The following is a 25,549-nucleotide window of genomic DNA, read 5'->3' as shown; positions in this document are numbered from 1 at the left end:
GTAAATAATACAGAAAAAATACCTTCAACAATCTTACTTCATATTTACCGCAACGACCCATAGATTTTGTGGTTTTAAACTATTCTCATATTTGAGACTTACAACTACATGTTGTAGCTAATCCATTATTGTTGCAATGACATCATTTTTCAATTTACTAATAATAACGCAATTAATGATATTTTACTTACATGGATGACGGTGTTAAAAAAAGTGGATCGCTTCAACCCTAGTTTATCCTTATTTGTAGATTTATGTGCGGTTATAGAAATGTGCTTGGAATCTATAGTTTGATTTGTAGTACTACAAACACTGGAGCTAATCTATAAAAAATAGCGTTTGTTTGTACATAACTTGAAACTTATCTAACAATGAAGTTCGAATTAATATTACCTAACATTCTTCATTGTAATTTGTACATTTAACGAATCACAACATATATAATAAACTGCGTAGCATATGGCAGAAAAAAATAGTTTGTTATTACCCATGAATTTTACAATTTATAAATTTTCTCATATCTAGTGTAGTTTGATATTCATTGCGATGACGCATTATGACAAAATTTTAAAAATCACAAAATCCATGTATCATTCCAATAAATTTCAAACTGTTGTTAGGATCGTAATTTCCCTGAATTATTCATAGTTTTGTGACACTGTTGTAGTTCTTTAAAAAACATCAAACATGTTCTGTAAATATATTTATTTTTATAACTTAAAATACTTCAAATCTTTTAATTGATCTAGAGGCAATCAATAAATGGCTGAAGAAATTCTAGAATTTTCTGTATTATACAAGATTTTGTGAATATATTGTAGTTCTTTGAACAAGCAGCTATCAACGATATTCAGCAAATTTGTTTCTCATGAACATACGAAGAGTTTAAAATTATAAAACTGATGAGTCATTGCGATAAATAAGAAATTTCTGTAGAAAACCTGTATTTTCCTGTATTTTTCACTGTTTTGTGAAAATATTGTAGTTTTCCGTACACAAATTTACTATCAGTGTTCTGCATATTTGATGGCCTTAAATATGAGTCAAGTTATAGTTGAAAATGTATTTTTTCTGTACTCTACGCAGTTTTGTGAATATATTGCAGTTATTTGAATGGCTAACAATCAAAAATTCAATGCCAATTGTTTGGTTACGCTAATACAATCATCATACAATAAAAAATCTAGAGGTTATCGTGATAAATTTCAAGTTGTGTACAGGCATTGCCAAAATTTCGTTTTTTTTTCAGAGATTTGCCCGGTGTTTTAAGTACTACAAATCAAACAGTAGTTTCCAAAAATATTTCAAAAATCTGACATGAATCTAGAAGTCCATACATTTCTGTAGGTGCCAAAATTTTGTAAATCGGACTTAGGACAGCCGAGATATAGTGGGTTGAATTTAGCGTTCCAACTGATTTTGAGGCTTCGTCGTCCGTGTAAGTGACGAATATCTTAGGCGGACAAGTGATATGAGAATATTTTAAAATCACAAAACCCATGGATCATTGCAAAAAAAAATTCTAACTGTTGTTAGGATCGTATTTCTTTCTCCTGTATTATGCGCAGTTTTGTGAAAATGTTGTAGTTCTTTGAAAAACATAACAAATGTTTTAAAATATGTTTATTTTTATATCTAACAATTGAAGCATTGTCTTTAAATTGATAAGGTCCTTAATTTTTCACTATTTTGTGAAAATATTGTAGTTTTTCCAACAGAAATCCATTATCAGTATTCTGAAAATTTGATGGACTTAAGCATGAGTCTATTTTAAGATCATAAAATGTTTGGGTAATCGCGATAAATTTCAAGTTATAATTGAAAACGTATTTTTTTCTGTATTCTACGCAGTTTTGTGAATATATTGTAGTTCTCTAAACAAACAGCGATCAACGATGTTCAGGAAATTTGTTTCTCATGAACATACAAAGAGTTTAAAATGTAAAACTGATGAGTCATTGCGATAAATATGAAATTACTGTAGAAAACCTGTATTTTCCTGTATTTTTCACTATTTTGTGAAAATATTGTAGTTTTTCCAACAGAAATTCATTATCAGTGTTCTGAAAATTTGATGGATTTAAGTATGAGTCTATTTTAAGATCATAAAATGTTTGGGTCATCGCGATAAATTTCAAGTTATTATTGAAAATGCATTTTTTCTGTATTCTACGCAGTTTTGTGAATATATTGTAGTTCTTTGAACAAACAGCGATCAACGATGTTCTGGAAATTTGTTTCTCATGAACATACGAAGAATTTAAAATTATAAAACTTATGAGTCATTGCGATATTATGAAATTACTGTAGAAAACCTGTATTTTCCTGATTTTTTCACTATTTTGTGAAAATATTGTAGTTTTTCCAACAGAAATTCATTATCAGTGTTCTGAAAATTTGATGGATTTAAGTATGAGTCTATTTTAAGATCATAAAATGTTTGGGTCATCGCGATAAATTTCAAGTTATAATTGAAAATGTGTTTTTTCTGTATTCTACGCAGTTTTGTGAATATATTGTAGTTATTTAAACAAGCAGCGATCAACGGTGTTCAGGAAATTTGTTTCTCATGAACATACAAAGAGTTTAAAATTATAAAAATGATAAGTCATTGCGATAAATAAGAAATTACTGTAGAAAACCTGTATTTTCCTGTATTTTTAAATATTTTGTGAAAATATTGTAGTTTTTCCAACAGAAATTTACTATCAGTATTCTGCAAATTTGATGGCCTTAAATATGAGTATATTTTAAGATCATAAAATGTTTGGGTCATCGCGATAAATTTCAAGTTATAGTTGAAAATGCATTTTTTCTGTATTCTACGTAGTTTTGTGAATATATTGTAGTTCTTTGAACAGCTAACAATCAAAAATTCAATGCCAATTGTTTGGTTACACTAAAACGATCATCATACAATAAAAAAATCTATAGGTTATCGCGATAAATTCTAAGTTATCTACAAATTACTGGCGGTTAGAATTTTTTTTAGGACTTGCTCCGGTGTTTTAAGTACTACAAACCAAACAGTAGTTTCCAAAAATATTTCAAAAATCTGACATGAATTTAGAAGCCCATACATTTCTGTAGGTGCCAAAATTTTGTAAATCGGACTTAGGACAGCTGAGATATAGTGGGTTGAATTTAGCGTTCCAACTGATTTTGAGGCTTCGTCGTCCGTGTAAGTGACGAATATCTTAGGCGGACAAGTGTTAAAAGCTTCTCCATACTTTCCTGCAAGGAATCCGTAGCTTTACAGAAATTATTTAGTTGTCCAGGGGATCATCAGAAATTTCCGAGAAATTTTCATAATTTTCTTCCTGGATTTTTCAAGTAATGATTCCATGTGTTCTTTCCTTGCGAATACTTACAGGGATTACATCAAAACTTTTCTCTCAAAGTTTAAAGGGTTTTTTGTAAAAATTCTGGCAAATCACAAGTAATATTTTTGGTGTTGTGATTCACTATTAACGGTTTTATGTATGATGGTGTATTCAAAGAAGTTATTCGTATTTGAGTTTTGCATCTTCTAAGAAAAAAGTTGAATAGGGTGGCCCCTATTAAAGATTGAAGAAATTTGTGGCTGATTTTTGCTGCAAATTTTTGGAAAACGTTATTTTGATCAACTTTGTCGGAGAAACTTTTGATCTAGCTCTTCATTTCAGCTAAGTAAATTGATTCCGAATTTTTTGAAAACCGAAAAATCAGTTTTTGTCTAACTTTCTTGTTTTCAGTTTGTCATAAATGTGGCCTGCAGAAGAGTGTAGAGGAAGTAATGATACATATTTTTTTGTTGAACATTGCAAATGAGGAAATTTGTGGCTGTTTGTAATTGTTGTAATTTTGATGTTATTAAAGTAAAATAGGGGGTTAGGGGTTCTATCCCGTTAGGCTGAAAACCGTTAGGTCGAATGCTATTAGGACGAAAGCGTGTTTAGGCCGAAAGGGTCGTTAGACCGAAAATAGTCAAAACATTTAATGCATTGTAAGGTCGATTGGGTAACTAACAGGTAAAGGACAGGATAATTTGCATTACCTAGAAGCCCACAATATCTGCTGTGAAATATAACTAGAAAGAACAGCCTTTAATTGAAAGAAGGAAAACACTGAAGATCGAATGATATTTCGGTCTAACGACATTCGGCTTGACGGCATTTGGCATAAGTACTTGCACCCATTATAGGTTCTACCTTTTTTTCACACTTCTCCAAATAGTTGCATATGGAAAAATTGTAGATCTAATCAAAACCTACAATTTCGTTGATGGCAGCACGCCGATAAGTATCAAATCTTATGAGCTACAGGCGAGTTTCGAGTTTTATAAAGTATATTTTTGCAGTGTATTTTATTAATTGACAAAACTGACGTTCTCACAGTTTTGGCAGCAAAAGTAGCCTAATGGATGACTTTTCGAATGCCGTTAAAAGAAAAAAAATATCGAACCAACTCATGAGTTATGGGTATCAAAAGATTTCATAGTTTTTCACATACATTTGCTAATAACTTCAAAATTACAAGCATAACTAATATGCAATGTTCAGCAAAAATTTGTATCATTACTTCCTCTACAACTTTTCTGAAACCAACATTCACGTATAATTGAAAACAAAAAAGTTAGACAGAAGACCCGATTTTTCGGGTTTGCTTCATTTTCAAACTATCAAAATCAATCTTCTTAGCTAAAATGAAGAGTTATAAATAACATTTTCTAAAAGTTTGCAGAAGAGCATAGCCACATGTTTTCTTAAACAAAAAAGTTTGAGTCAAAATGTAATCCTTAAACAGGTCCACCCAATTCAATTTTGTTTTTCTTAGAAAATTCGGTCCATTGTGGCAATGTCCATAGCTAGCGTTTTATACAAAAAAGGCAACAGAAGAGATTAATGTGGCTCAGTTATTGATCAAAGAGAAAGTATACAAAGATAGTTTCTCAGTGCTAGATAGGTCCTCTTGGAAAGTTACGTGAGAAATGACGAATTAATTTCTATGAAACTTTCATACTTTCCGTGGTTCCCTGCATAGATTCGCAACATAGCGGCGGTAGTTTCCGAGGCAAAAAATTTATCTAGAATTAATGCATTATTTCTTTGACTTAGTCATATTAAGGGTTGTTAGCCAAGTTGATACCATTTTAAGTGGACAATAAAACAAAAAAAAATGCCTGCTCTTCTCTATGAGACGGCGTTAACATCGATTTTGAAAGACATCTTACAATGATCGGTTTGGTACAGTCAAAGAATATATTTTAAATATAATGAAATCGAATGCATCTCAATAAAACCACTTTTAAAAATATCCTTTTGCAAGTGGCTGCCGAAGAACGAATACATTAAAGAAATCCTGAGATATGAAAGCCAATGTACATAAGAAAAATGAGCGCTAATCGTCGTTATTTTGTCGGGAATACATTGAAATAGCGTTTTTAAGAATTTACAAGTACACTCTCGTTTTTGATATTCTCCGCAATACGTATCCTTTGTATAGCTAAGTAAAAAATTAAGATTCTAATTGGTTTTATTAATTTTTGTTATAGTTTCATCGTAGATTTGCATTTTCTTACAGGGTTTATAGTGACTTTCACCCACTACAAATGATCTTGAACCGTACTTGGTTTTAAACACTTCTTCAAGAATACTTCGAATGCGCCTCATAAAACTTCATTTTCAGTAAGAACAAATGACCTTGGCAACAGTTCTATGAAACTCTATCTGCAAGAACGCGCTCTTGAGCGATGGTAAGAACTCTTGGCCGAGAACATGATATTTTTCTCGCCATCAATCAACGCATATGTATATTATTGATTGTGACATCATTGACCCTACCGTTTACGGGGGCGCTCTGCGTGGATTGCCGATCTGTTCTTCATACAAGTCATTGTTGAATTTACGGCGCATAACTTACTGATAAAGCAAACGATCAGTTTCAGTGGTCTTGTTCCACGTGACCATAGAGAGGAGCGGAACTTGACCGCAGGACACCTGCAAGGTGGACTGCTGGATGTGATTAGATGTACGATTGTCTTCACAGCCCATTATTACAAAGTTCTCCAAAGCTGAAAATACCTACGTTTAGTCATTTTTGACGTAGAAGTACGTCTTTCTTCTCTATACAGGAGTGAAATTGGAATTTCAAAACCGAGAGCGTTACGCTGGCATGAAATATTTTAAACGTTTATAACTTTTCGCTGGCTTAACGAAATTTCTTGATTAGCACCTCAATCGAAAGATAAGACATCAAAGCTTCATGTCGTTTACTTACTGAATCCCACATACCTGTCCAAATAGTTTAATAACTGTTTTAAAATAGAACGCTGATTTCAAGCAAATCTATAAATAGGGGTGGCTAGAGAAAATTTGACGTCATTTGCTTTTCACTCTCCGATTGGCTCGCATCTCAGCAGGCGACAGATCGGCTTGCTCTGACCGGGCGTGCTTCTCAGGCACAGACATCGATAGCGAAGGACCTCCCCGTTTGTCTTGCTTCGCTCAAATCAAACTGTCGAGCGAGCGAGAGAAGATGCCGTCCGAAGCTAAAGCCATCACCGCTGCCGTCGCCTAGAAGAAGAAGAAGAAAGGGAAGCAGTCCACAGGTAAATTTGCGGTCGAACTGTGAACACGGTCGGGCGAGTCATTCTCGCTTTATGGTTCACCGCTTGTTTGCGTTCACCCAGCCATCGTCATCGCCGCCGCAAATTTCATCGGCCGAGGAGCTGTTGACCCGCGCTTCAAAATTTCGACTCGTGATGAAATCATCATTGGTGGTCAAGAAGCAATCCCGTTAGGGGCAAATACCAGAAGTCCCCTGAGTTTTGCTGGTCCGAGCAGTGTTATTTATCCGTAACAACATCGAAGCTTACAAAGCCATCGGTTCTTTTCAGAGCCATCAAATTTGTGGAAAAGAGTTAAAAGAGAAATATTTCCGACTTTATTTATAACTTCTAATATTCCTAAATCAATTTCTCACGGCTTCATACAAAATTTCATTTGTCATGAATAATTTATGACTCAACCATTTGAGATTGTACTCGCGGACGCTGCTGCTGTGCCGTCGGGGTGAGTGCTCAACGATTATAAAATAGAGTGGCTTTTCCAACAGCGCCTTTCATGTTCCATATTTTATGGGAACACTTTGATTAGGAAAATTATCCCATGTAACAAAATTGCGACATGTTTAGAATGCTTTTGAAAAGACATCCTCATTGAACAATTGTAATAATTTTGGCACCCATGAATCAGAAATTTACCATCATAATAAAGAAAACTATTGATTATCAATAGCTCGTATTGAATATTTAGGGAATGCCAATCATTCCAACAATTCATGTTCGACCAATTTCTCACGTATTAGTATTCTCCACAATTTTCAAGTAATTCCAAGCCCAACACATTATTGGCACATACCCATTTCCCAGACTGGTCGATCAGAAAGAGCACAAAAGGGAGGAGCATCATCTGCTATTCCAAGGTTATAAAACATGCTGCCTTCGTTGGATTCAGTTTCATTCCATTTCCGCTTTCGAGCTGGTAAAAGTTCCTCCGAACTTGCTCACTATTGAGCTACGTTTCCAGATTTCAACTAAATCCCTGTGATCCGCTACCCTGTTGCTGTTGTGCACCCACGAAATATTTAGCTGGTTTTTCGAATAAACTGAGAACTTATTCACATCTTCTTCTTCTTCTTCTTCTTCTTCTTCTCTTTCTTCTTGGCATTAACGTCCTCACTGGGACAGAGCCTGCTTCTCAGCTTAGTGTTCTTATGATACTTCCACAGTTATTAACTGAGAGCTTTCTTTGCCAAAGTTTCCATTTTTGCAATCGTATATCGTGTGGCAGGTGCGATTATACTCTATGCCCAGGGAATTCAAGAAAATTTCCATTACGAAAAGATCCTGGACCGACCGGGAATCGAATCCAGACATCTTCAGCATGGCTTTGCTTTGTAGCCGCGGACTCTAACCAATTTGCAACCATTTGCAACTTTTTCGATTTTCCATACAAAATGATCAACTTTGGTAAGTTAGATCTCTGTTATTTATGGAAATATTGTCGAATGAAACATTCACAGAATATCAGATGTAACTTGAGTTTTAACATATATTTTTGAATAATTTTTCCAATTATAAGTTTTTAAGTAATAACGGTTTGACTAAACTGTAATTTTCGACGAAAAATTCAAAACTTTTTATCCTAAATTCTGATAGCCTTACACAAAAACTGTCTTCAGCAAACTTATTCATCTCGTCAAAATTTACAACTTTGCTGTTTAGTTATGTCAATCATAAAAAATCGTCAAAAAATTCACTTTAGTCAAACCGTTACTGCTTTTCAACGTGTGATTGGAAAAATCACTCAAAAATATATGTTAAAATTTAAGTTATTTCTGATATTCTGTGAAAATTTCATTCAAATCGATTCATAAATAACTGAGATATGGTTTATCAAAGTTAGTTATTTTGCATGAAAAATCAAAAGAGTTGCAGTTTTTTTTTTCTCAGCGAAGAATCATCAACGAAAATAGCGCGAAAGCAATAACCAATCGCGTGCGAGTAGCGAACGGAGTGACGAAACAACCAAGCGAGAACCCCACCACTCGCCATCGGTGAAAGAAGCTCGAGCAAATAAAACCACTGGTTGTTCTGCTCCCAGCTCATTCACCATCATTCAGTTACCAACCACCAGTGCGCGCGGACGTACTTTTTTGCGAGTGCGAGTTAATTCCGAGCGAACAGTAGCGTGTCTCCAACCGATCCCGGTGGAGGAATAGTGCGAACCACTTACAGTGGTACAGTGAAGGAACAGTGCGAACCACTTTCGGTGGTACAGTGAAGGAGTAGTACAGTGAAGTCGTGAAGAACTGATACGACAAGTGAAAAGTGCGAAAAAAGTGAAAAGTTAAGAGGTGCCATCATGGCGGCGAGTTCAGGGTGGGACCCTGGGCTACCCCCCATGGCAGTTGACGGAAGACCAACGGTTCCAGAATGGATGGGCGGTGTCGGGATCGGCCAGTTGCAGATCCTGTCACTGTTTGCTGCTGACGGCGAAACGAAGCTCTGCCCGTTTATCGTGGGCAAATCCATGCACGATCTGGCTGGCGAAATCGAAGGTACGACGACGGAAGCGAGCGGAATGAAGTACGTGTTGCGAGTGCGTGATGCGGGACAAGCGAAGAAGCTCATCAACATGAAGGCTCTGTTCGACGGCACGGCGGTGAAGGTGGAACCCCACCCGATCCTCAACAAACGACGATGCGTGATCTCCTGTCGCGAGATCGTTAACAAAACGGAAGATGAGTTGCAGAACTGGATGGCCAAGGATGGTGTAGTTGGTGTCAAGCGCATCACACGGATGGAGAATGGGAAGCCAATCAACACGCCTACCATTATCCTCACGATCAACGGAACTGCAATACCCGACCACATCAAGGTCGGTCCGCTGCGAATCAAAACCCGACTTTACGTACCGGACCCGATGATATGCTACAGGTGCTTCAACTATGGCCACACCAAACTCCGATGCAAAGGCGTAGCAAAATGCCGAAATTGCTCGAAGACCCACGACCTTGAAGGGGAGTGCAACGCAGTCCCTTTCTGCCAGCACTGCCAAGGTGCCCACGGACCTGCCAACCGATCCTGCCCGGTGTACGCGATGGAAAAGGAAATCTTTAGGCTGCGATTCACCAAAGGCATTTCCCAGGAAGAAGCGAAGAAGCAGATCCAATCCGGCGGCGGTTCCTATGCTGCCGTCAGTTCATCAGTCCAGCAGAGGTTGGTCAACGCCCGTACATCTACGGGACAATCGGATCAACTGAAGGCCAAAGACGACCTGATCAAACAACTAACGGAGACCATCATGAAGCTAACCAGCAGGATCGAGGAACTTGAAAAGAAGAGCACGAGCAAGAAGGAGAAGAAGCGATCCCGCAAGATCCAGATCCTGAAGGATGAAGGTAGCGGATCCGAAATGGAGACGGATTCCAGTGCCAAGCAAACTGCCCCCGTACAACCCAGCGTAGGCGTCTCGAACCAGGTAAGTGCTTTCCTTCCAAAGCCAAGCGTTCAGAAACACAAACGTCATCCAACCACTGAAATTCATGCCCCTGTTGTTAAAAAAGCAAGTGCTGACCAATCACAACAATCTTCTGATCTTGCTTATCCCCCATTGAACAACAATTCTCCCCCAAACCACCCTGGCATTCTCGACCAACTGCAAACTCTGATGGATTCCACTCGTCTCAACTCCCCTCACTCACAATCTCACAATGGCCAACACAACAAATCTCATAAATAGTCATTCGTCCTCTAACCAACCAACTCAATCCTGCTTAGCATTACAATGGAATCTCTTCGGACTTAAAGGTAAACTCTCAGAATTACAACTATTAATTTCTCAATTCAACCCTATTGCTTTAGCGTTACAGGAAACAATGATTCCCAATTCAACTTCAATAAACTTCATCAAAGGTTATGATCTGTACATTTGCGAAAACCCTGATAATCCCTACAAAACCGGTACAAGTTTAGCCATAAAATCTGATATTCCTCATCGCAGAATTTGTCTCCCTTCATATGATTCTTTATTCGCAGTAGCCATAGAAATTGATTTCCCCTTGAAAATCACACTGGTTTCCATTTATATCTCTCCCTCACATAACCTCCCCATTAAAGCTAGTCTTGCCAAAATACTTGACCAAATATCATCCCCTGTTCTTCTGATGGGTGATTTTAACGGTCATTCAACTCTTTGGGGCTGCCAACGTAATGATGCTAGAGGATCGATTTTATGCCAACTCTTTGACGAATATGGCATGACTCTGCTGAACGATGGTAGTCACACTAGAATCAGTCTCTCAACTGGTCAATCATCAGCTTTAGACCTTTCAGTATCCTCCCATAGCCTCAATTCCCAGCTGTCTTGGATGGTCCACAATGACTGTTGTGGTAGTGACCATCTTCCAATTGTTATCCAACTGAATAGAGCTCCTCCTGTATCTTCCTGCCGTCCTCGTTGGAAATATGAGCTGGCTGACTGGCCTAGCTATCAAAACGAGGTCTTCTCGGTATTTTCCAACAGAGCCCCTTCCTCAGCTGAGGAATTCGTCCAACAATTGTTTGCCATAGCTACGCACCACATTCCCAGAACCAATGGTTCTCCCGGTAAAAAGTCGGTTCCATGGTGGAACCCCGAGGTTCGTTCTGCAGTTAAACTCCGTCGCAAAAAACTACGTGCTCTTCAGAAGATTGCAAAGGAAGATCGTAAAGACTCTACCACTTTTTCTGAATTCAAAGCTGCTAGGAATGCAGCCAGATCGGTCATTAAACAGGCCAAACAGGACAGCTGGGACGAATTCATCTCCTCAATTAACCCTGACAGTACTTCAAAAGAACTGTGGGACAAAGTCCATCGATTAAACGGTAGTAAAAGTAGACAGCCTATTAAACTAAAAATCAGTAATCAAATCACTGACAATCCTTCAATTATAACCGAACATCTTGCTGATCACTTTTCCCAATCATCTTCCTCCTCCAATTACTCTGATAACTTCATTTCCCACAAAAACACCATAGAAGCATCTCCTCCCAATTTCAATACTGATGAAAATCTAGAGTATAACTGTGATTTTTCATATGAAGAGTTAGATTGGGCTTTACACAGAGTCCACGGGTCATCAGCTGGCCCGGATGATGTAGGTTATCCACTTCTCAAGAACCTTCCCCTAATAGGTAAATCCATCCTCCTTACAATATTTAACGACATTTGGAACCGCGGTGAAATCCCTAACTCTTGGAAGGAAGGTTTAGTAGTTCCCATTCCCAAACCCGATAAAGATAGAAATAATGCCGACAGCTTCCGCCCCATTACTTTATTAAACTGTATTGGGAAGATTCTTGAGAAAATGGTTAACAGACGACTCATCACTCTTCTGGAATCTCGTGGTTTACTAGATAATCGACAGTTTGCTTTCCGCCCAGATAAAAGCACTGATGACTATCTTACCGAACTTGAAGATATCATTAACTCACACCTGGAAAGGGGAATGCATGGTGACGTTGTATCCCTTGACCTGTCGAAAGCATACGACCGTGCGTGGCGTTTTCCCATTCTCAAATCTTTTGAAGAATGGGGAATCAAAGGTCGCATGGGTCATTACGTCCAAAGCTTCCTTCAGGATAGGAGATTCAGGGTCATCTTAGGCAACAACCGATCTGAGTTGAGATGTCAAGAAAATGGTATTCCTCAAGGTTCGGTAATTGCCCCAACACTCTTCCTCATCTGCATCCAATCGCTATTCAAGGACATTCCGCCCAATATCTTCATACTAGTCTATGCTGACGACATCACCATACTCACCTTCCACAGCATAAAATCTCTGTCCAGAAAACGAATTCAATCAGCAGTTCTGAGTGTTTCAAAATGGGCTGACGAACACGGTTTCACTATATCCCCTGAAAAATCCCAACTTCTACACATTAGTCGCAATAGAAAAAAGATGTCAAAACTCCCCGACATCATTTTAAATAATACAATTATAAAATCCCAAATATCCCTCAAAATCCTTGGTATTCATCTCGACCGAACCCTTAGCTTCAGGCAGCACCTTAATAGCGTCCGCAAATCCATCAACCAAAGACTTAATCTCATAAAAGTAATCGGCTCCCGTATACCTTGCGCCCACCGAACATCTATCCTACAAATCGTCAACAGTTGGATTCTACCTAAGATGTTCTATGGTATTGGCCTCTTCAGCAGAGGTGGTGATTTGGTAAGCAACAAATTAAGCCCACTGTATAACAAAGCTGTCCGTCTAGCTTCAGGAGCTTTTGCTACAAGTCCCATCTTATCCATTATGGCTGAATGCGGACAACTCCCTTTTGACTACTCCTTAACAACTAACGTTGTTTCCAAAGCTATCAGATGGCTGAGTCTGGGGGGTCGAAATGACGTCCCCCTGGTCACACGAGCCTCTGACTTATTCCAATCCCTCACAAACCAATCGCTTCCAGAAATAGCCGTATTACCTAGATCCAAAACCAAGTCATGGAATCAACCCACCCCCAAAATAGATCTCTCTCTTCTAAATCAGGTCAAAGCTGGTGATCCACCTTCTATAATTCAATCACACTTCAACAAACTCCGCTCTGAAAAGTACTCCAACCACCTAACAATATATACAGATGGTTCTGTATGTAATGGTTATGTTGGTTATGGTATTGCTAGCTTCTCTACACTCCCAAACATCAGTTCTGCCCTCCCCCCATCTTGTTCCATATTTAGTGCCGAAGCATATGCCCTTCTAAAAGCCACTCACCTCTGTTCCACCCTATCGGATCGTCCCATAGTAATCTTCAGCGATTCTGCTAGTTGTCTTCGAGAAATGAATTCTTACTCTTTGAAACACCCCTGGCTTCAGGAGGCCGAAGGACTTGCTTTGGTCAACAGAGCCACCTTCTGTTGGGTGCCAGGTCACTCTGGCATCCACGGTAATGAGGAGGCTGACCGGTTAGCAGGTGTAGGTCGCAACATGAACCCAGAGGATGTTTCTATTCCATCCATCGACGCTCAGAGATGGTCAAAGGAGAAGATCCATGACTCGTGGAGCACTAAATGGTACAACAGCAGGGATATTGCTCTCAGAAGATTAAAATCATCCACTTTCCCCTGGCCCGATAACATCAACCCCAAACATCGTCGCATTTTAACCCGTTTACGAATTGGTCACACTCGTTTAACCCATAGTTACCGTATTAACAAAATAGATCCCCCTACTTGCACATCTTGCGGTACCCCCTTAACTGTCCACCATATTTTGATTGACTGTCAATGTTACAACACTGAACGCTTGGCTTGTAATTTGGACGGCACCCTGGAAGAGACGTTATCGCCACCAAACGAGGAAGCTTTAATCGCATTTTTAACCACCACCGGATTACTGGACCAACTGTAAAATCCAGCGATAAGGGACGAATGACCTTCGGGTTAAAGTCCCTCTCAAACAACAACAACAACAACTCCCAGCTCATTCACAAATCGAACGGCATAACGAACGGATCAAGCAGCGGAGCAGCAAAGAAGAGCGCGTGAAAGCCACAGCAGTGTGCGAGTAACGAACGGAACCAGAGAGCAACGAAGCGAAAGCAACAACTGAAAATCATTCAGTGGACGGATTAGTAGTCAGCGCCAACCGGCGACCTGTTGGAAAGTAACGCCAGCGAAATATACACCATCTGCCTCTCCTTACCATTCATATTCTTGTACTTATGAATTCAATGAAATGGTTTGGTTTGGCGATGGAGCAAAGAGTTATTTAGGATGATTTTACTTAACAAAGAGTTGTTGATAAATATTCCAATCAATAAGAGTTGTTTTGAAAAAGTTCACTTTTAGCAGACTTTTCCTCGGAAAATTTCTGCTTTACCAAAGAGTTGTTAATGAAATTCCTGCAGCAAAGGGTCGAGGTTCTCTCCACGAATATTTCCAGCCAGGACCAGTCATGGCCCCCGCTTCCAAAAATCTCGAGTACGGAAATTGGAAAATGTATTAAAATTGCGACAAATTTTAAATACTATTCAATAAACTGTTTCTTGATCAATTGTAATGAGCAACTATTGATCTGAATTGATTTTTCTACATGTTGTCTATTGCGTTAATCTGAGAAATAGGCTATAGGAAATTGAAGTCTTGGCAAGGGACGTATAAGATGAGCATTATGCTGATATTGCATCCCGACGGCACTGCAGCAGCGTTCTCGGACCATCCTCAAATTGCCGTATTGTCGATTATTTGTGATAAATCAAATATTGCATGATGCTACGAGATGAATTAAGAGATTATAGCAAGCATGTGGTAAGCACATTAAGAAATATTACTAGCTATACTGTGTTTATCACGAGAAGTTCTTACTAGCTCGAAAGTGTAAATGAAATGAACCGAATCCAGTTGTTGTTACAGAGGGATTTTAATCCGAAGGTCATTCGTCCCTTAAATGAACCGAATCTGTCGAAGATAGTATGTTTTACATAATTTGAATTGTAGAAGATGTTCCTCCCTTTCGTATTCTTCGCCTTCTTCTGATTGACCAATCTTGGATAAGATACATGAAGTTGATGTCTTGGTTAGGGATTTACATACCTTGGAAAATTCACATGCGCGTTCGTATGGACAGTAAAAATATCAACATTATTTTAATAGCTTACAATTAATTAAAATCACGCATGTTTTGGTTTCGCGCCAATTTTTTAATATTTCTGATCAATGTTCAATGTGTTCTGATTTATATACTTTGACATTTGCAATAGACTAACATGTAGAAAAATTTCAGATCAATAGTTGCTCATTACAATGGGTCAGGAAACAGTTTGTTGAACAGTATTTAAAATCTGTCGCAATTTTAATACATTTTCCAATATCCATACTCGAGAATTTAGGAAGTGTTCCCCAATTATATAATAAATCAACGATGCTGTTAGAAATACCATACAATGCTGAGTAGTATGATGTTATTACGGTCCGACGGCGCTGCAGCGGTAAATTCTCAAATTCATGTAATTATGTGGGGTAAATTATGTGAACCAAATTGTAGTATACCGCGATATTTAGATCATTCTAGATAAATCAGTAAATACCATCCAATAAACCCTTTTATGAACGTATGTTGGCCCTGAAAAGGGCCGATTGAGCTTGGATGCTGTGACCACGAGTCGAAATCTAGAAGCGCGGATCGGTCAACCTAGAAATCTTGAGCGATTTCACAAACCAGATGCTGGATTGGCAGCTTGAAGCTCAGCAGATTTCTAGCATCGAGGTACTTCTCGCTGAGCAAGTTCGGAGGAGCTCTTACCAGCTCGAAAGCGGAATTGGAATGAAACTGGATCCGAAGAAGGAAGCATGTTTTATAACCTCAGAATAGCAGATGATGCTCCTCCCTTTTGTGCTCTTCGCTTTCTGATCGACCAATCTGGGAAATGGGTATGTGCCAATAATGTGTTGGGCTTGGAATTACTTGAAAATTGCGGAGAATGCTAATGCGTGAGAAATTGGTCGAACATGAATTGCTGGAAGGGTTGATATTAACTAAATATTCAATACGAGCTATTGATAATCAATCGTTTTCTTTATTATGACGGTAAATTTCTGATCCATGGGTGCCAAAATTATTACAATTGTTCAATGAGAATGTCTTTTCAAAAGCATTCTTAATATAACGCAATTTTGTTACATGTGATAATTTTGCTAATCAAAGTGTTCCCATAAAATATGGAATATCAAAGACGCTGTTGGAAATGGCACTCTATTTTACAATCGTTGTGGAATGTTGAGCACTCACCCCGACGGCACTGCAGCAGCGTCCGCGAGTACAATCTCAAATGGTTGCGTCATAAATTATTCATGACAAATGAAATTTTGTATGTAGCTGTGAAATTGATTTAGGAATATAAGAAGTCATGTATAAAGTCGGAAATATTTCTGTTCTAACTCTTTTCCACTAATTTGATGGCCCTGAAAAGGGCCGATGGCTTTGTTAGCTTTGATGCTCTTACAGATAAATAACACTGCGGGATGTTATCAGTTGATTGCCATGGTCAAACGGGGAATCCTCAACTCAAATGTATAAATTTGAGCATATTTGCTTATACGACGAACCGAAAGTTTCGTGGCGTGGATGGCGCACAACAGTAACAGGTAGTGGATCACCGGGCTTAAGTCGAAATCTGATGATGGCGGCGATGACGATGGCTGGGTGAACGCAAACAAGCGGTGAAGCACAAAGCGAGAATGACTTGCCCGACCGTGTTCACAGTTCGACCGCAAATTTTCGTGTGGACTGCTTGTTCTTCTTCTTCTTTTTCTTCTAGGTGGCGGCAGCGGTGAGGTGATGGCTTTAGCTTCGGACGGCATATTCTCTCGCTCGCTTGACAGTTTGATTTGAGCGAAGCAAGACAAACGGGGAGGTCCTTCGCTATCGATGTCTGTGCCTGAGAAGCACGCCCGGTCAGAGCAAGCCGATCTGTCGCCTACTGAGATGCGATCCAAGCGGAGAATGGAAAGCAAATGACGTCAAATTTTCTCTAGCACCCCTATTTATAAATTTGCTTGAAATCAACGTTCTATTTTAAAACAGTTATTAAACTATTTGGACAGGTATGTGGGATTCAGTAAGTAGACGACATGACCCTTTGATGTCTTGTCTTTCAATTGCGGTGCCATTCAAGGAATTTCGTTAAACCAGCAAACAGTTATAGAGTTCAAAATATTTCATGCCAACGTAAGGCTCTTGGTTTTGAAATTCCAATTTCACTCCTGTATAGAGAATTTTTATTTTACTTTCAAACTGTGCGGCATAATCAACTGCAAACGCATTCAGTTCCCGATGGTTAGTGCCTGTGCTTTTACTGTTCATAAGTCGCAAGGTGGAACTTTTCCCGAGGTCGTGTACGACTATGACAAAAGCCAGGATCAGCAATTGGTATATGTTTGTTTGTCGCGGGTTACTTCACTGCAAGGACTATTTTTGACAAACTCTTCCAATATTTTTAAGTTCCATCATGCCAAAGGCAGCAGTTCTCCCAAGAGGGTTGACTTGAGGAATGAGCTGCAGCGCTTAGGCAATCATCGATTAGTGACGCTTTGAGACGAACTGCGTGAAATACTGGATCATAGCGGCCAAGCCTGCATATTGATGAGTATCAATGTACAGAGCCTAAATGCTCATGCAATGGATATTGCTATAAACCAAAGCACTGGACCGATTCTATCGATTCTAACGATCGAAGCACCCGAGCTATCAAACATCTAATCTACTGGAGGAGTTTGGCGAACTACAGCTGGAGCCAGAAACCGATCACCCAACCAAGCAACACAAGGAAGCAACGACCAAACAAACAAATTCAATCATCTGGCATTATTCCTGGAACACCAAACACTGGTTTTCGGAACCACAGAACGACAAATGGTTCTTTTCAGGACTACCAAAATGAGTCCAAAAAGAGTTAACTTCTGAAAACTTCATCCGATCAATAACAACACAAAACTAGTACACTTACAAATTCATACACATGACAAATCAAATTATTAATCATCGTAGTTCTACGTCAACCCCGCGGTAATGTAAAAGACATTACCCACCCCAATTTTTTTAGCAATAAATTCACACCATTATATTCTAAAAATGTTACTTTGGATAGCATGTATTCAAGAATTTTTACAACGATTTTTCCGGGACTTTCATCAGATTTTTTTTCCAAATAAGCAAACATAGGACAGCAATTTCAATAACTGTACTCATTATTTTGAGTATTTGTCAAATGAAGTATTCAGCAAAGTTTTAAGCTTTACATAAGCCTTAAGGCCGCACGGGACGTCATCATAATCACCCTATCCATTTCAAGAAGCAAATCCCAAGAACCACTCCATATATCGATGCGAAAATGTATCACTATGATTCTATATCTGTAGTGCACAACCCGATAAGTTTTCAGCTTCATCGGTTCGCTTAAACTCGAGATTTGCTTTCACAAAATTTTGATGATTATTGTTAGAGTGAGACGAAAGATAGGGAAAATAACACGGTCTCCCGTGTCCCCTTAAATCACCTCTCTGACCATAATCGCATATATGTAACATTCGACAAAAGTAGGCATTGAATAAATGGAATACCAAGTGTGTATTTGACGGCAGTATGGGAAGAAACTAAAATTTCTAAAATTTACCAGGAACTCATAAGTGCTTATTTGAGACTGATATTTTGTACAACTCATATCACATACTAGGTGAATCGTCAGAAAATAATTCTGATAGATATTTCATTGATGCAACGAGGCTCATTTATAATCTCAATTTGACTGTTATGAGGTTACAATTACCAACGTAACAACTTGTTATTTTTTTCGAATTTTCTAGAACAATACCACAGATTTCAGTAAGTTGTTCGAAAGTATTTATCATTTGATGACTCTCCATGGTATTAACTCCAATATGTCAAAAATGTCGAATGTGACTGTTATGCAGTTATGGGCAGTTCTATTTTTGAATTATTTTATATTTAATTGAAATAAAAAATAAATAAACATAAAAGTCGGCGCACAAGTCTAAATGACAGCAACAGAAGGTTCTCAAATCAAGACTCACGTCTCATGAGCCCAATCTGTTTCAAACGAACTATCAACGATACTTTGAGAACTACCCAACTACACACGATAGATTTACGACTGTTGGAAATCGTAGAACTAAACAACTCCGAGCGAGCAGCACTTTCCGTTCGCGAGCAGGCGGCCCTCCGGGATTTTTATAGATCCCCCTCCTCCTTCAAAACTAAGACCCCAAGAACCCATCTTCCCGAACAAAGGCGTCGCATTGTGAAGCTAATTTTCCCCCGGTTCGGTAATTTTGGGTAGCTTGTCAAAGACTGTGTTCGCGCACGATGCACAATCACGACGACAAGACAACGCGCGCGCCTTCACGCCACTACTATACTAGAGCCATTCGATCCCGTCGAATTAATTGCCGATAAGAATCTGAGCGCGCGCGATTTGCGTTTGGCCTCTCGTCTGTCCGTGGCTATATTTTAATTAAAAATTTAATGCCACCATTCTCATCCCGACGCGAGGCGTCTTCATTGTCTGCTTGGTGGGTACCGTGGAACGGGGTAACTTTGTTTTATTTTTCGCTATAAAATCTGAGAAATTCGATACTGAATACAACATAAATCAACAGTTTTTGTAATATTATCTAGTACCAAATAATTTTTAATTAGTCCCGACATGAAGTGTTATACTAATACTCTTTACTTTTAGATTAGCTTCTTCTTAACTGATAATCAAAAACTAAGTTATTTCATTTAGTATTTTGTGAGTTCCGCATTATCAAAGATACCCCATGGTACGGTACCCTTGAAACAGAAGTTCCCCAATGGTGGGAAAATGAGAGCATTCGAATTGGCTAGAACCGTCACCCGGTGGATGATGATGTCGCTGAAACGGTGCAAGCAAGCAAGTAGTGATTATCGACGGCGCGGGTTTCAAAAATTCAGCAGTCGTTAAAAGGTTTCTGCTGTTCTTTGGGGGGCCACTCCGATTTGTTTCGGATTCAGATGTTTCTTTCTTTCGGACGAGATAAAGACGATTTTGGAAGCGAACCGTAAAACTACAGCGTGCTCATCAGTAATTAAAGCAACGCTTACGAGCTTAGCACATAACACATAACTATACAGTTGGATTGGAACTGTGAGAAGTCGTAAAAATTTAATTCCAGTGTTTTCACTTGGATGATTTGAGATCCGAACGGGAGACGAAAAAGTACTAGGGAAAAAGATAATCAATTTTGGATGATTTCTGCTTTGTTGGAAATGTTATTCCTGACGAACGAATCACATTGAGTCGATTAAATAGCTGTTCAGAAATTTGTTCTCATGTAATTTACAGTTCAGTAACTGATCCAACCCAACAGCATAGACACTCAATAGATGCATGCTCAATCTAAACAGCTAGGTGTTTTATCATTCATTAAGTGCTAAGCACATACATCTATCATCTCGCCAACAATTTGTGCCAATCCACTCGATCCATGACCGCATCTGTTCATCGTCTTTTGCGACCCATGTTCTGCTGGATCCTCCTACCTCCCTGAACTACATGCGGCCTTGTTCGAATTGGATTTAAAAGGAACAACGCTTCACAGGGCTGTTATGGGGTAATCTTGCAATATGCCCTGCTCGGCGTTGCTTTCCAGTATTCTTCGTATTCAGGATACTGGGTTCACCGTAGAGTTCGGTGAAATCTGGGTTCATTCTTTGCCGCCACCGTTCTTCTGCACACCACCAAAGGTGGCTACAAGCACTCGTTGCTAGAAGAATCCAAGTGCTTGCAGGTCATCCTTCAGCAAGGTCCAGGTCGTCAAACTATTTCATAACTCACGTCGCACTCAGCCGTTAGCAAGTATCCGAGGTAGATGAATTAATAGAAAGAAAACACGAGGAGCATGAACGTGTTCTACAAATTGTGTATTGTAATAGTGTTTTTTTTCGCAGTCTGTTTCATTCATTTAGTTAACATCTAAACAGATAACACTGAATCAACAATTTTAGGCCACAATACTTGGTTCTCTTAATCCGACTTCTACTGATGATGCGCCTCCGTATTTCACGGCTAACGTTATTGTCAGCCGTCAGCAAGGATCCAAGGTAGACGAACTCGTCGACCACCTCGAACGTATCCCCGTCTATCGTAACACTGCTACCTAGGCGAGCCCTGTCGCGCTCGGCCCCACCAGCTAGCATGTACTTTGTCTTGGCCGCATTCACCACCAGTCCAACTTTTGCTGCCTCGCGTTTCAGGCGGGTGTACAGGTCTGCCACCTTTTCAAATGTTCGGCCGACGATGTCCATATCATCCGCGAAGCAAACAAATTGACTGGATCTCGTAAAAATCGTACCCCGGCTCTCTGCATAAGACCTTCTAGCGCAATATTGAACAACAGTTCATCACCTTATCGTAGTCCCCGGCGGGATCTAAACGAACTGGAATGTTCGCCTGAAACCTTCACACAATTTTGCACACCTTCCATCTTCGCTCTTATCAGTCTCGTGAGCTTCCCGGGAAAGCTGTTTTCGTCCATGATTTTCCATAGCTCTACGCGGTCGATACTATCGTATGCCGCCTTAAAATCGATGAAAAGGTGATGCGTTGGGACCTGGACGACATTTTTGGAGGATTTGTCGTACAGTAAAGATGTGGTCCGTTGTCGATCGGCCGTCAACGAAGCCTGCCTGATAACTTCCACGAGCTCGCTTACTATAGGTGATAGACGACGGAAGATGATCTGGGATAATACTTTGTAGGCCACATTTAGAATGGTGATTGCTCGAAAGTTCTCACAATCTAACTTGTCGCCTTTCTTGTAGATGGGGCATTTATATGGGTTATTCCCTTCCTTCCACATCTCCGATAGCTGTTTTGTTTCCCGGTGCAGACAAATGGCCAGCCTCCCTGGGTCCATCTTTATGAGATCAACTCCGATGCCATCCTTACCAGCAGTTCAATTGTTCTCGGGCTGGTGAATGGCATCCTTAAACTCCCTCAAAGTGGGGAGTTGTCCCGTCTTTCATTGCCTGTGCTCTCAGCACCATTCAGATGTTCGTCGAAGTGCTGCTTCTACCTTTCGATCACCTCACGCTCGTCCGTCAAGATGCTCCCATCCTTATCCCTGCACATCTCGGCTCGCGGCACGAAGCCGTTGGGTGATGCGTTGATATAATTTACGTAAGTAGATAAAAAAACGAATTTAGCACTTTACCATTTAATTCCAGTGGAGTTTGTATCATTTGACAGAAAGGCGTATTTCGACCTCAACTGTAAGGCCGTCTTCAGTGTCGTGTACTAGACTTGACTTGAAGAAAACCATCGTGTGCATAATATATTTAAACTAGGTATAATCATGATTCCCTACCCATTTTTTTTAAAGACGATTGCCTTGTCTATCGTCTTCTGAGCAATTCCTATTTCCCTTAAGTGTTCCTTGAATCTAACCCCGAGAGACCGCTTTATTTGACCAACGTAGACCTTGCTGCAGTGAGAACAACTGATTTTGTAAACACCAGCTTTATTTAGTGTGTTTACCGATTCTTTGGTAGAGCCTAACGATGTCTTAACTCTCTAATACCCAAATTTTTATTTTCGATTTAAGTATTATTTTTCGTTATCTAAAATCGTTCTAAACACGTTTTGGGCAATTATTTATTTTTATTTGCATATTTTTAAATTTTGTTATTTGATTTTTATAATTTTTATTTTTAAACATCCCTAACTTTTTTCATTTTTTCTTGAAGCCTTTTCTAGTTGTTGATTTTTGGCAATAATAAAAATTTAAATTTTTACGGTGCTTTTAAAAACATTAAATTTTTAAATTTTTTTCGGAGCGTATTTTATTTTCCGTGTAACTAACGGAAAAACAGGTTTGAAATTATATTAGTACCATCAGGCTCTTCATTTGTGATAAGTTGATCGTAGAAAAATATAAAAGGTACGATTTTTTTATATTACACGTTTAATGAACCCCAGGCATTTGTAGATTATATATGAATGCAATTTTTCAAACAATTTTTAAAAATACAAAAAAGTTTCAAAAGTCATAAATTTTTTTTCTTATATGCGTGTTATGAGTCAGGGTATAAGCCAAAAATAAAATCATTTTGATTTCCGAGCTACGAAAAAATACACAAAATTCCAAAGTGTACCCCGTCTAAAGGCGGGGTTGGGTATTAGAGGGTTAAGTTGGTTGTCTCTGCTGGAAAACACCAAATCGATTCCGGAATTCCTTAGCTTTGGGTTGAGCTGTTAGGTGATAGGGGATAATGTCGTCAAAGTACTCCGAATTTGCTGTCTTTCCTTTTTGTCGATGATGGCTTTTATCGTCCTTTCGTTGTATCCGTTTACTCTTGCCGTCTCGTAGATGTAATTGCAGTTCCTTGGTCTTTCCGTCTTCGCTGAAGGGTAGAGTTTGCATCCTGTGGATCATGTGGTGAAATGCTGCCATCTTATGCTGGAACGAATGATTCGATGTGTAGGGGATGACCCGCTGGGTGTTTGTAGGCTTCCTATAGATATCGAACTTGTAAACTGAACTTTCTTCCTGGTGACAAGTAGATCCAAAAACGGTAATTTTCCATTCCTCTCCTCCTCGTGGGTGAACTTGATATCCTTGTGTATGCTGTTGATTGCATCCAAAATTCTAGCTAGATCGTTCCGCTTGATAACGCTGAAAAAGTTGTCGACGTATCTCCACCATTTATCCGGTAATACTCCTTGTTTCTTTAAATTTTCCTCAAAATTCGCCATGAATAGTTCGCACAAAAACTGGGAGAGAGGATTCATCCTCGATGTGTCCTGTCTCTAATAGTTTCTGGGAGAACTCCTGGGTGTTATTAACTGACTTAGTGGGGAATGGATTCAGCATACTCTGGAATTCCTTGACCAACCATTTCGCCAGTTTATGAGTGGGAGAAGTCCTTTAATCCGTTGAAGAATGGGGTTTGACTCTTTCAAACGAGCCTCGCCAATGATCGCCTTGCAGTCCTTCAGGGTTTTGTCTGTAAGCTTGATGATTCCGGGTAGTGAATCCACTCTCAAAAGTCGGTAGGGGCCTTCGTTTATCTTCTTCGCCATTTGTTCGTCGAAATCCGTCTAGCCCATGATGACGACCGCGTTGCCTTAATCCGCCTTGATGTAGAACACTGGTTTATCTTTAAGTTCTTTCACGATCTTCGTCTCGTCCTTGTCTGCCCTGCTGCGTTGTCCTGTTGTAATGGCCTTTGCTACGATGTTCCTTGTTGTGTTCTGGTCCTTTATTGGTACGGTTTGGGTAATCGCTGTTTCCATGTCTACGATGGTTTTCTCCAAGTCAGGCTTCGTAGTCACCGCATATCCTAACCCCTTGTTGAGGTGTGTCAATTGTTCTACTGTGAACCCATCTTAATCCTATGGTTTTTCTTTCATGCAATTCTTCAGAAATGCCACGTCCTTCTAAGTGCTTATGATGGATCTTTTCAGATCGATGAATATACTGTGCTCCGTCCACTTGATAGCCATGATGATAAGACATCTTGGAGCTGTTTAGTGGAATACCTATAACTAAAAGTAGATGAAAAACCGAATTTAGTACTAGACCATTTAAGTATTGTTTACTGCACTCTTCGCTCAAAAACTCCAAACGCTTTCCGGTCGACATCTTTTAATGTCCAGGATGCATGGCCAGCAGCAGGAAGGGTTAGCGTCTTATATAGCACGAATTTCGTCTTCATCTACAGGCTACGGGCTGGTTACGGAGATCATAAAAAGCCCTATTAGCAGATGCAAGACGCCTTTTCACCAAGCGGGTAACATCATTATCGCACGTCACTAAAGTAGCAAGATGTACAAATTCTTCCACTACTTCAAATTTTTCACCACTTAGCACCACCTCGGAAAAGACGCTGTCGCTTTAAAACGCACGAATGCCTCTTCTACGACTCAACGATCAGTTCCGATCATATCGACATCGTTCGCCGAACCCAAGAGCATATGCGACCAGGTGACGATGGTGCCGCTTTTTCGCACGCCCTCCCTCCTAATAGCTTCTTCGTGGGCAATATTGAACAAAAAGTTCGAAAGTGCATCTTCTTGCTTCAAGCTATCTAAGGTTACGAAGGAGGTCAACATACCATCCGCAACCCGCACACTTGATTTCGATCCATCTTACGTTGCACGAATCAGTCTAATCAGTTTTGTCGGAAAACCATGTTCTATCATTATCTGACGTAACTTATTTCTCTTTACTGAATCGTACGCCGCCTTGAAATCAATGAACAGATGGTGAGTCTGCAAGTTGTATTCAAGGAACATTCCAAGGATTTGTCGCAAGGTAAACATTTTAGCCGCCGTTGATCGGACCTCACAAAAACCAGCTTGGTATTCGCCGACGAAGGACTCCTTCAGCGGCTTCAAAGTGTTGAACAGAACACGCGACATTATTACGCTGAATTGAGGAGCGTTATTTCTCGGTTGTTGTCACACTCCAGTCTGTGT

The sequence above is a fragment of the Aedes aegypti genome, chromosome 3, assembly GCF_002204515.2.
Source record: "Aedes aegypti strain LVP_AGWG chromosome 3, AaegL5.0 Primary Assembly, whole genome shotgun sequence".
In the NCBI taxonomy this organism is placed as follows: domain Eukaryota; kingdom Metazoa; phylum Arthropoda; class Insecta; order Diptera; family Culicidae; genus Aedes; species Aedes aegypti.
This window is presented reverse-complemented; position numbering follows the sequence as displayed.